Genomic DNA, 10,501 nt, shown 5'->3' on the forward strand with positions numbered 1-10,501 from the left:
AGTAATGGGTATAGAGGGAGTAATGGGAACAGAGGAAGTGTTAGGGAAGATAGGTATATTCCAGCAGCGCAAAGGTCCCGCGATAGAGAAGGTAGGGACTTTGTAGGATTGGCTGACACGGTCATGGAGGACTATTGATACCGACCGGGCTCCATCCCCCTTGGTCGAGCGGAGCCTATGGTCGATGTATCAATAGGGGGAAAAAGGAGTGCGTTCATGATCGACACTGGTGCTGAACATTCAGTGGTGACTAATCTAGTTGCTCCTCCATCTGGAAGGACTATTACTGTGATAGGAGCAACTGGAAGAAGTGCTGAAAAACCGGTTCTTAAAAGTCGACTCTGTACATTGGGAGGCCACATAGTAAAACACCAATTCCTTTATATGCCTGAATGTCCAGTCCAATTGCTGGGACGTGATATGCTATCAAAATTACAAGCGCAGATTACGTTCCTACCAAATGGAACAACATCTTTAAAGTTTAATGGACCTTCAGGTATTATGACTTTATCCGTACCAAAGGAAGAAGAGTGGCGACTTTATACAGTGTTGACTAGCCAAAACCCTAGGAGTGATGAGACATTATTCAACATACCAGGAGTTTGGGCAGAGAACAACCCACCAGGACTGGCCCGCAATATTCCACCTATAAAAATTGAACTAAAACTTGGGGTTTATCCAGTAAGCCTACGACAATACCACATCCCGCAGAAGGCTAAGAAGAACATTCAATCCTATCTGGATAAGTTCATACGGTATGGTATCCTAAAATTCTGTACTTCCCCCTGGAACACCCCATTGCTGCCTGTTCAAAAGCCCGGTACAGATGAGTATCGACCTGTGCAGGACTTAAGAGCAGTCAATGATGCGGTTGTTAGTATACATCCAGTCGTGCCCAATCCATATAACCTGCTTGCTTTAATTCCGGGCGGGGCTACTTACTTCACAGTCTTAGATCTCAAAGATGCCTTCTTTTGCCTCCGAATTGCCGCAGAAAGTCAATGTATTTTCGCTTTCCAATGGGAGAACGCTGTAACGGGCTCAAAACGCCAGATGACTTGGACAAGACTGCCCCAAGGGTTTAAAAATTCACCTACCCTATTTGGTTCAGCTCTAAGTCAAGATCTACTGGATTTCGAGTCTATCCCAGGAGAGTGTGTATTGTTACAGTATGTAGATGACTTGTTGATAGCAGCAGTTACAAAAGAAAAATGTCAGCAAGCAACGCACGATCTACTACACATTCTCTGGAAGGCAGGATATAAGGTGTCTAGAAAGAAGGCTCAGTTGTGTTTGCCAACTGTCAAGTATCTGGGATTCCATATCTCTGAAGGTCAAAGAATTATGGGGCCAGAGAGAAAAGAAGCTGTCTGCCAAATACCAATACCCAAGAATAGAAGACAAGTGCGAGAATTCTTGGGGGCAGCAGGCTTCTGTAGGATATGGATTCCCAGCTATGCGATACTGGCAAAACCTCTGTACGCAGCCATCAAAGGTACAGAGCACGACCCCTTCTTATGGACCCAAGAACAGCAAACGGCATTTGAAGATGTGAAGAAGGCTTTGATGAGTGCCCCAGCATTAGGTCTACCTGATCACACACGACCATTCTACCTGTACGTACATGAGCAAAGAAGAATGGCTGTGGGAGTATTGACACAGTACTTGGGATCATGGCAAAGACCTGTTGCCTACATGTCTAAGCAACTGGATGCAGTGGCCAGCGGACTTCCACCTTGTCTAAGAGCCGTAGCTGCAGCCGCCCTGCTAGTAGCTGAAGCCGATAAACTCACTCTGGGTCAAGAACTTTATGTACGAGTCCCACATGCAGTACAGACGTTGTTGGATTACAAAGGAAATCATTGGTTTAGTAATAGCCGTATGACCAAGTATCAAGCAATGTTGTGTGAAAACCCAAGAGTGCATTTAGAGACTGTAAACACCTTAAATCCAGCTACCCTTTTGCCGCAACCTACTGAAAGTCAACATGATTGTTTGGAAGTAATGGATGAAGTATTCTCAAGTAGACCAGATCTTCGTGATTTTCCCATCCAGAACCCCGATGTTCAATATTACACCGACGGCAGTAGTTATGTGAAAGAAGGGATCCGCTATGCAGGATATGCAGTAACAACAATAGACAAGGTGATAGAAGCTCGGCCACTGGCAAAAGGAACATCAGCACAAAAGGCAGAATTGATAGCACTAACACGAGCGTTACAATTGGCTGAAGGTTTAAGAGTAAATATCTATACGGACTCTAAGTATGCGTTTTTAACCACTCATGCCCACGGAGCTTTGTATAAAGAAAGAGGACTACTGAATTCAGAAGGCAAAGAAATCAAGTACGCAGCTGAAATCCTACAACTATTGGAAGCAGTGTGGGAGCCGAAAGAAGTCGGTATTATACATTGTCGAGCGCATCTGAGAGGAGATGGTGATGTAACCAAAGGAAATCGGATGGCAGATAGTGCAGCTAAGCGTGCTGCTGAATCAGGAAGACAGGAGTATGTGGGGCATATAGCTGCTCTAATACCAACCCCACTGTCTCAATGGACTCCAGTTTATACAACTCAAGAAGAGGAGTGGTTAAAGACTGAACCGGGAAAGTATTTGGAGAACAAGTGGTATCAGCTAGAAGATGGAAGAATAGTTATACCAGCATCACTAGCAGTAGAAATTGTCCAGAACTATCATAACGGGACACATTCTGGGAGAGACAGTACAGAAGAATCTCTCAGGAAACATTTCTACATACCAAGATTGTCCAACTTGACTCAGGCCATTGTACGTAGATGTGTAACGTGTGCTAAAAATAATGCAAGACAAGGACCAGTAAAGCCACCAGGAGTCCAGTTTATGGGGGGACTCCCCATGTCCGATCTACAAATAGACTTTACAGTGATGCCTAAATCGGGTGGACATCGTTACCTGCTGGTAATTGTGTGCACCTATTCAGGCTGGGTAAAAGCATGTCCTACTCGTACAGAGAAAGCAGGAGAAGTTGTAAGATTCCTGCTACGAGAAATAATACCCCGATATGGACTACCCTGTTCTATAGGATCGGACAATGGTCCAGCTTTTGTTCATCAGTGCCTACAACAACTGACTCATATGCTTGGTATAAAGTGGAGGCTTCATACCGCATATAGACCCCAGAGTTCTGGTAAGGTAGAGAGAATGAATAGAACTATAAAGAACCAGTTGGCTAAAATGTGTCAGGAAACCCAACTTAAGTGGAACGTTCTCCTACCCATAGCTCTATTGCGAATCCGCAGTACCCCTACCAGAAGGATGGGCCTCTCTCCTTTTGAAATTATGTATGGGCGACCACCTCCCGTACTTGGTAACTTAAGGGGGGATTTGAGTCAGTTGGGAGAAGGAATTACCCGGCAGCAGGTTGTAGAGTTGGGTAAGACTATGGAGGAGGTACAGAAATGGGTACAAGATAGATTACCTGTGAATATTTATCCCCCTGTTCATAGTTATCATCCAGGAGATCAAGTGTGGATTAAAGAGTGGAATAATGTACCGTTAGGGCCCAAGTGGAGAGGTCCTTATGTTGTTCTTTTGTCTACCCCTACAGCGATAAAAGTAGCCGAAGTGACTCCGTGGATACATCACTCCAGGGTTAAACCAGCAGCAGTTGATTCTTGGCAAGTTACAGCAGACCCAGAGAATCCCTGCAAGATCCGGTTGAAACGCACTACTCAGTCGGAGTAACGAGGAATTATTGTGGATTACAAATTTTATTGTTACAGGTGTGAGTGAGAAGGCCATAATAAAGCCTGTCCGCTTACCAACACATAGTGTATAAGCCAGGAAAGTCTCGAAGGGACACCTGTGAAGACGAGCAGAACTCCATTCCCTGCAGCCCTCACATCCTGGAAGCTGAGGTTCCATCGCACGGACGAAGACTGAGGATGACGGCGAAAGATGTGCTTTTGATTGTGTTTATTTATATGTGTTTTTATATTCAGGAAGGTAGAGGTACCGACACTCCTAGCTGTGAGGTATGCATTAAGACTACGAGAACAGGTAACCATATTTCCCAAACCCTAATTTGGCATTCACAATACGAGTGTAAAGGAGAGGTATCAAGATGTAGATACCTAAATATAGAATATAGTGTGTGCCATTTAGGAGTAGGAGAACCTAAGTGCTTCAGTCCAGAGTATCAACCTCGTACAATTTGGTTGACTCTCAGGAATGGAGATCCTCAGGGGACCCTAATTAATAAGACGGTGTTAGAGTCCGTATATTCTTCGGGTGTTCTGCTATTTGATGCATGTAAGGCGATATCAAGTGGTAGAAAGCCGTGGAATGTATGTGGGGATCTTAGATGGGAGAGGACGTATGGATCTAACGATAAATATATTTGTCCCAGTAGTAAAAATAAATATGTGAGTCCTAGATGCCCAAATAAAGACTATAACTTTTGCCCATATTGGTCTTGTGTGGGGTGGGCGACTTGGGGACAGACAGTAGATAAAGACATGATAGTGACTAAGTTGCCGACTAGCCCATATTGTAAGTCTATGGAATGCAACCCAGTCCATATACTTATAAATAACCCCGACAAGTTCTTAGACAAATATGGAAATTTATTTGGGTTTCAGATATACGGGACGGGTTTAGATCCTGGGACATTATTGTTTATAGGGATAGAGACTGATACGGTATCCTCCCAGACTCATCAAGTATACCATTCCTTTTATGAAGAGATGAGTATAGATAACAAGATCCCCCATAATGCTAAGAACCTGTTCATTGACCTAGCTGAAAGTATTGCCGGTAGTCTTAATGTTACCAACTGCTATGTGTGTGGAGGTACTAACATGGGAGACCAATGGCCTTGGGAAGCAAAGGAGGTAATGTCCGGTTCTGAGGCAGTTGACCAACTAATATCTACACAAGCCGATTATCATTTGAGTGTTAGAGGTAAATCTGAGTGGAGATTAAAGACCTCCATCATAGGTTATGTTTGCATAGCAAGGAAAGGAATAATGTATAATACTTCTGTAGGAGAATTAACTTGTCTAGGGCAAAAAGCTTATGATGATGATACTAAAAATACAACTTGGTGGTCGGCTTCAAATGTCTCAGAACCATCTAACCCGTTTGCTAGATATGCCAGTTTAAAGGATGTGTGGTTTGATCTATCTATCACATCTACCTGGAGAGCCCCAGCAAATTTGTACTGGATCTGTGGTAAGAAAGCCTATTCGGAGCTGCCACAGGACTGGGAAGGGGCATGTGTGTTGGGTATGCTCAAACCATCCTTCTTCTTGTTACCTATTGAAACAGGTGAGACTTTAGGTGTTAAAGTGTATGATGTGAATCATAGGAAGAAAAGGGGACCCTTAGAGATAGGCACCTGGGAAGATAATGAATGGCCTCCCCAGCGTATCATAGATTATTATGGGCCAGCCACGTGGGCAGAAGATGGTACCTTTGGTTATAGAACCCCTATTTATATGCTCAACCGCATTATAAGATTACAGGCGGTGGTTGAGATTATCACTAACGAAACATCACAAGCGCTCAATCTCCTAGTGAAACATAATACCAGGATGAGGACAGCAGTATACCAGAATAGATTAGCCTTGGATTACCTCTTGGCAGTAGAGGGAGGTGTATGTGGGAAGTTTAACCTAAGCAATTGCTGTCTTCAAATAGATGACGAAGGGCAAGCAATAGCTGAGCTTACTAGCCATATGGTTAAACTAGCGCATGTGCCTACTCAGGTATGGAAAGGGTATAATCCAAGTAGTTGGTTTGGTAGCTGGTATGAGTGGTTTGGAGGGCTTAAGGCAGTGGTAGGTGGAGTCCTACTGATTTTATTGTTGTGTCTACTCCTACCGTGTCTTATACCCCTAGTAGTTAGGTCTGTGCAAAGCCTGATAGGAAGTATAGCAGAGAGGAAGGCTGCTGCACAGATAATGGCGATATATAAATATAAGGCTTTAGATCAGGGAGAACCAATGCAAGAAGATGAATGTTGAAGATTCACATCATAAGATAAGTCTGGTCTGGTTCAAGGTAACTTGCGGTGTAAGCAAAACTAAGGTTATGTGATGCCTCAAGTAATTGTAAAATATCAAGAGGCATCAAAGGGGGGAATGTGGTGGAATCTCGGTAAAAATAAATTTAGTAGGCCGAGATTACCACGTGGCATGTGTACGTGCATATGCTGACGTATCGATCAGTTGGTTGCACGAGGCAAGATACGATCAGTAGTGTACGGAGCATGTGCAAGAATACAGGATATAGTATTCCCCTCCTCCATTGTGCTGGACAGGCCATGCGGTCAAACAGGAAGTTAATTCTTATTTGTGTTGATTGGTTAAGAGAATGTGCGGGTGGAGCTTAATATGGGAGGAGTTATATGCCTATATAAGGAGCCTGCACTATTGTCCGGGGCTCAGAACTTGTGATATTTTGGTGACGCTAGTCCCTCTGAGTCCCGATCGGTGATCCAATAAAGAATCTCTTCCTTCCTGAAGAAACCTGTGTCCATCTCTCTGTGCTTGGCTTCCGTCAGTTTCTCCGGTATCAAAATCTTTTTTCTTTCTTTTTCCTGAAACTATTAAGTAAATTCTTCTTCTCATTTAAGTATTTAAAAGATGTGGCAAAGTGTTCAGTATTACACATTTCTTTTGCCAATGTGATTACGTTTTCATATTGCAATCCAAGTTAGCAGTTTTCCAGTTAAACACAGGCAATCAGCTGGACTCAGACTGCTAATTCCCTCATCTCTGCTTAGCACTGTCTATTGTTTTCAAATGGACTGAGTTCAGAAATCACTTTGTTACGACACCAGGACCCAGAGACAAACCTCATCAGCCAAAACCAATTTAATTTAAACATAGCATTTGTGGGGTGTACTAAGCAAGTAGTACCCAAAGTACCCATGAATTGTGTCTGTTTTAAAGTGAAAAGTGAATCCACAAGGATAATACATCAAAAACAATGCCAAACATACACACGGATACAATTTCTTTATTTAAAATGATCTAGGGAAAAATGTAAATTATATCAAACCTGATTTTGCTCGCTAATGGATGACTCCTTGATATATTTACATAAGAAGGTATGGGCTGTAATATTGCAAGATAAGGGATACCATACAGGCCGGAAAAAAAAATGTTTTATTTAAGCATTAGTTTTAAAGAATAAATAAAAATGTAAATTGTATACATTTACAATATTTTAATATTTATGTCGCCCTGAATAGAATTCTATACCAGAAATTGCTTTTTCATATTTTCATTTGAACTACAATAATATGATAGTAAAGGGGTTAAGGGTCTGTCTGCATATTTAAATCGTTGAAGCAAAAATGTTTTGTCCCAATGAAATTGCGCAAAGTTAATAATGTCAGATCTAGACATCGGGAAACAATTATGATGGATGTAAATCTAGAGTTTTAAAACAAATTCAGTGGAAGTTCCATACTGATGTCAAATGTTTATAACCATGATTTATTGGTGATATAATATTCTGTCTTAGCAACCACCCATCGTAGGGGATTTATAAATCCTCAAGTCAAAAAGAAATACAGCCTATCGAAACATCACCATTAAAGGCAAGTCGGCGCTAATTCCAGGCACGCAGTTAGCATTTCACAAGATATTATTGGCAGCCCAACATTCTCTTATAAAACTGTAATCTGTTATAAAATGCCTGGGCACGAGGGATGGCAGTCAACACTTGGAAAAATAACTGCAATAAAAAAATCAAGGAACACAACCAAGTCGTGCAAATCACAAAATGATGGGCAATACAAATAATGACTGTGTATATATATCATAATATATATGATTGTGAAATACTGCATGCATAGGAGTTATTTTATTTCCACAAATCAATTTATTTGTTTAAGGGGAAGTGTCATCTCATTTATTTTAAAAAAAAAATATTATTTAGGTTTATCACTTATATTTAAGATTTGTGTTTTTAAGGTCTGAAACCATGAAATGAATGCATATATCCATCACACTGTCCTGGAACTGAGTGCCGCCATCTTGGTTTTGTCAGTCATTGTCAGACGTTCAGCCATTTACTGTCAAACGACATCCTACGTGCAGGTGGAGAAACCGTGCAAAACAGATAAGCTGAAACTTGCCCAATTCTTACTTAAATCCAAAAACAATTCACATGACTTGGGCTCCAAAACATGGTCACCATTCCTAACCCCTTCAAGACTAGTGGTAAGGTAAGTCCAATGATGTCATCTGTCATGAAGGGATTAAGTTGGTTATGCAAATGTTTTTACATTTCTCTCTTTTCATTGTTCTTTCTTTCTTTTTTTTTTTTTACATAACTAACACTTAGGTCAATGCAACGTGTATCTAATATCAGATAAAAGTGACTCTTTCAGATAATCATCTAAGAAAGCAAGTTTTACAGTTATATGCCAATCATTTTGCCATAACAACTGAATGTAAGATTATGGATGGCCTAACAACTCTCCACTAATCAGCTATACCGTTTAAAATGTAACTCCAGGAGAGGAGAGTACCAGAACCTTTACCTCTAGGAAGGAGTGTACCAGAACCCTTACCTCTGGAAAGGAGAGTACCAGAGCTTTTACCTCCTGGAGAAGAGAGTACGAGAACCTTTACCTCTAGGAAGGAGTGTACCAGAACCTTGATCTCCATTAAGGAGACTACCAGAACCTTTACCTCTGGGAAGGAGAGTACCAGAACCTTGATCTCCATTAAGGAGACTACCAGAACCTTTACCTCTGGGAAGGAGAGTACCAGAACCTTTATCTCCATTAAGGAGAGTACCAGAACCTTTATCTCCATTAAGGAGAGTACCAGTACCTTTACCTCTGGAGGAGGAGGAGAGTACCAGAACCTTTACCTCTGGGAAGGAGAGTACCAGAACCTTGATCTCCATTAAGGAGACTACCAGAACCTTTACCTCTGGGAAGGAGAGTACCAGAACCTTTATCTCCATTAAGGAGAGTACCAGAACCTTTACCTCTGGAGGAGGAGGAGAGTACCAGAACCTTTACCTTCAGGGGGAGGAGAGTACCAGAGCTTTCACCTCCAGTCAGGGCCGGCGCGTCCATAAGGCGGCACAGGCGGCCGCCTTAGGGCGCCAGAGGAGGGGGGGCGCAAAAATCCGAATCTCCTGCCTCTGGCTGGAGACTCGGATTTGTAAACTCACCTCTCTCCCTGCAGCCAGCACACAGCAGGAGCAGGGCAGTGAAGTCAGCCGTCCTCCTCTGATGATGTCAGAAGGGGGCGGGACTTCTACTGCTCCCAGACTCCCCAGCGGTCCTGACTGCAGCTCCAGCCTCCCAGCCGACCACCAGTTGAAAGGTTCTCCCTCCCTGGCCCAAGGTAAGCTTCTGGGAGGGGAAGAAGCATTTTTGTTTTTTTTTTAAATCAAAACGTTTTTTTTTCAGCCCCTTTCTACAGCCCCTGCCCCCACTATACGGCCCCTACCCCCACCATACGGCCCCTGCCCCCACCATACGGCCCCTGCCCCCACCATACGGCCCCTGCCCCCACCATACTCCCCCTGCCCCCACCATACTATCCCTGCCCCCACTATACTATCCCTGCCCCACCATACAGCCCCTGCCCCCACCATACTCCCCCTGCCCCCACCATACTCCCCCTGCCCCCCACTATACTCCCCCTGCCCCCCACTATACTCCCCCTGCCCCCCACCATACTCCCCTGCCACCTCTATGGCCCCTGCCCCCTCCAAACTGCCCCACCATTCTACCCCTGCCCCCTTTATAGCCCCTGCCCCACCATAGTGCCCCTGCCCCCTCTACTGCCCCAGTTGCCCCTCTACAGCACTTCTATTTCCCTCTATAGCCCCTGCCCCACCATACTGCCCCCTTTACAGCCCCTGCCCCCACTATAGTCCCCCTGCCCCCACCATACTGCCCCTGCCCCCACCATACTGCCCCTGCCCCCACCATACTCCCCCTGCCCCCACCATACTACCCCTACCACCTCTATAGCCCCTGCCCCCACCATACTGCCCCTGCCCCCTCTACAGCCCCTGCCCCTCCAAACTTCCCCACCATACTCCCCCTGCCCCCACCATACTCCCCCTGCCCCCCACCATACTCCCCCTGCCCCCCACCATACTCCCCCTGCCCCCACCATACTATCCCTGCCCCACCATACAGCCCCTGCCCCCACATACAGCCCCTGCCCCCACATACAGCCCCTGCCCCCACCATACTCCCCCTGCCCCCACCATACTCCCCCTGCCCCCACCATACTCCCCCTGCCCCCATCATACTCCCCCTGCCCCCATCATACTCCCCCTGCCCCCACCATACTCCCCCTGCCCCCCACTATACGGCCCCTTCCCCCACTATACGGCCCCTGCCCCCACCATACTCCCCTGCCACCTCTATAGCCCCTGCCCCCACCATACTACCCCTGCCCCCTCCAAACTGCCCCACCATACTACCCCTGCCCCCTTTACAGCCCCTCTATAGCCCCTGCCCCACCATAGTGCC

This window comes from Pelobates fuscus, chromosome 13 (assembly GCF_036172605.1).
Source record: "Pelobates fuscus isolate aPelFus1 chromosome 13, aPelFus1.pri, whole genome shotgun sequence".
NCBI classification, from domain to species: domain Eukaryota; kingdom Metazoa; phylum Chordata; class Amphibia; order Anura; family Pelobatidae; genus Pelobates; species Pelobates fuscus.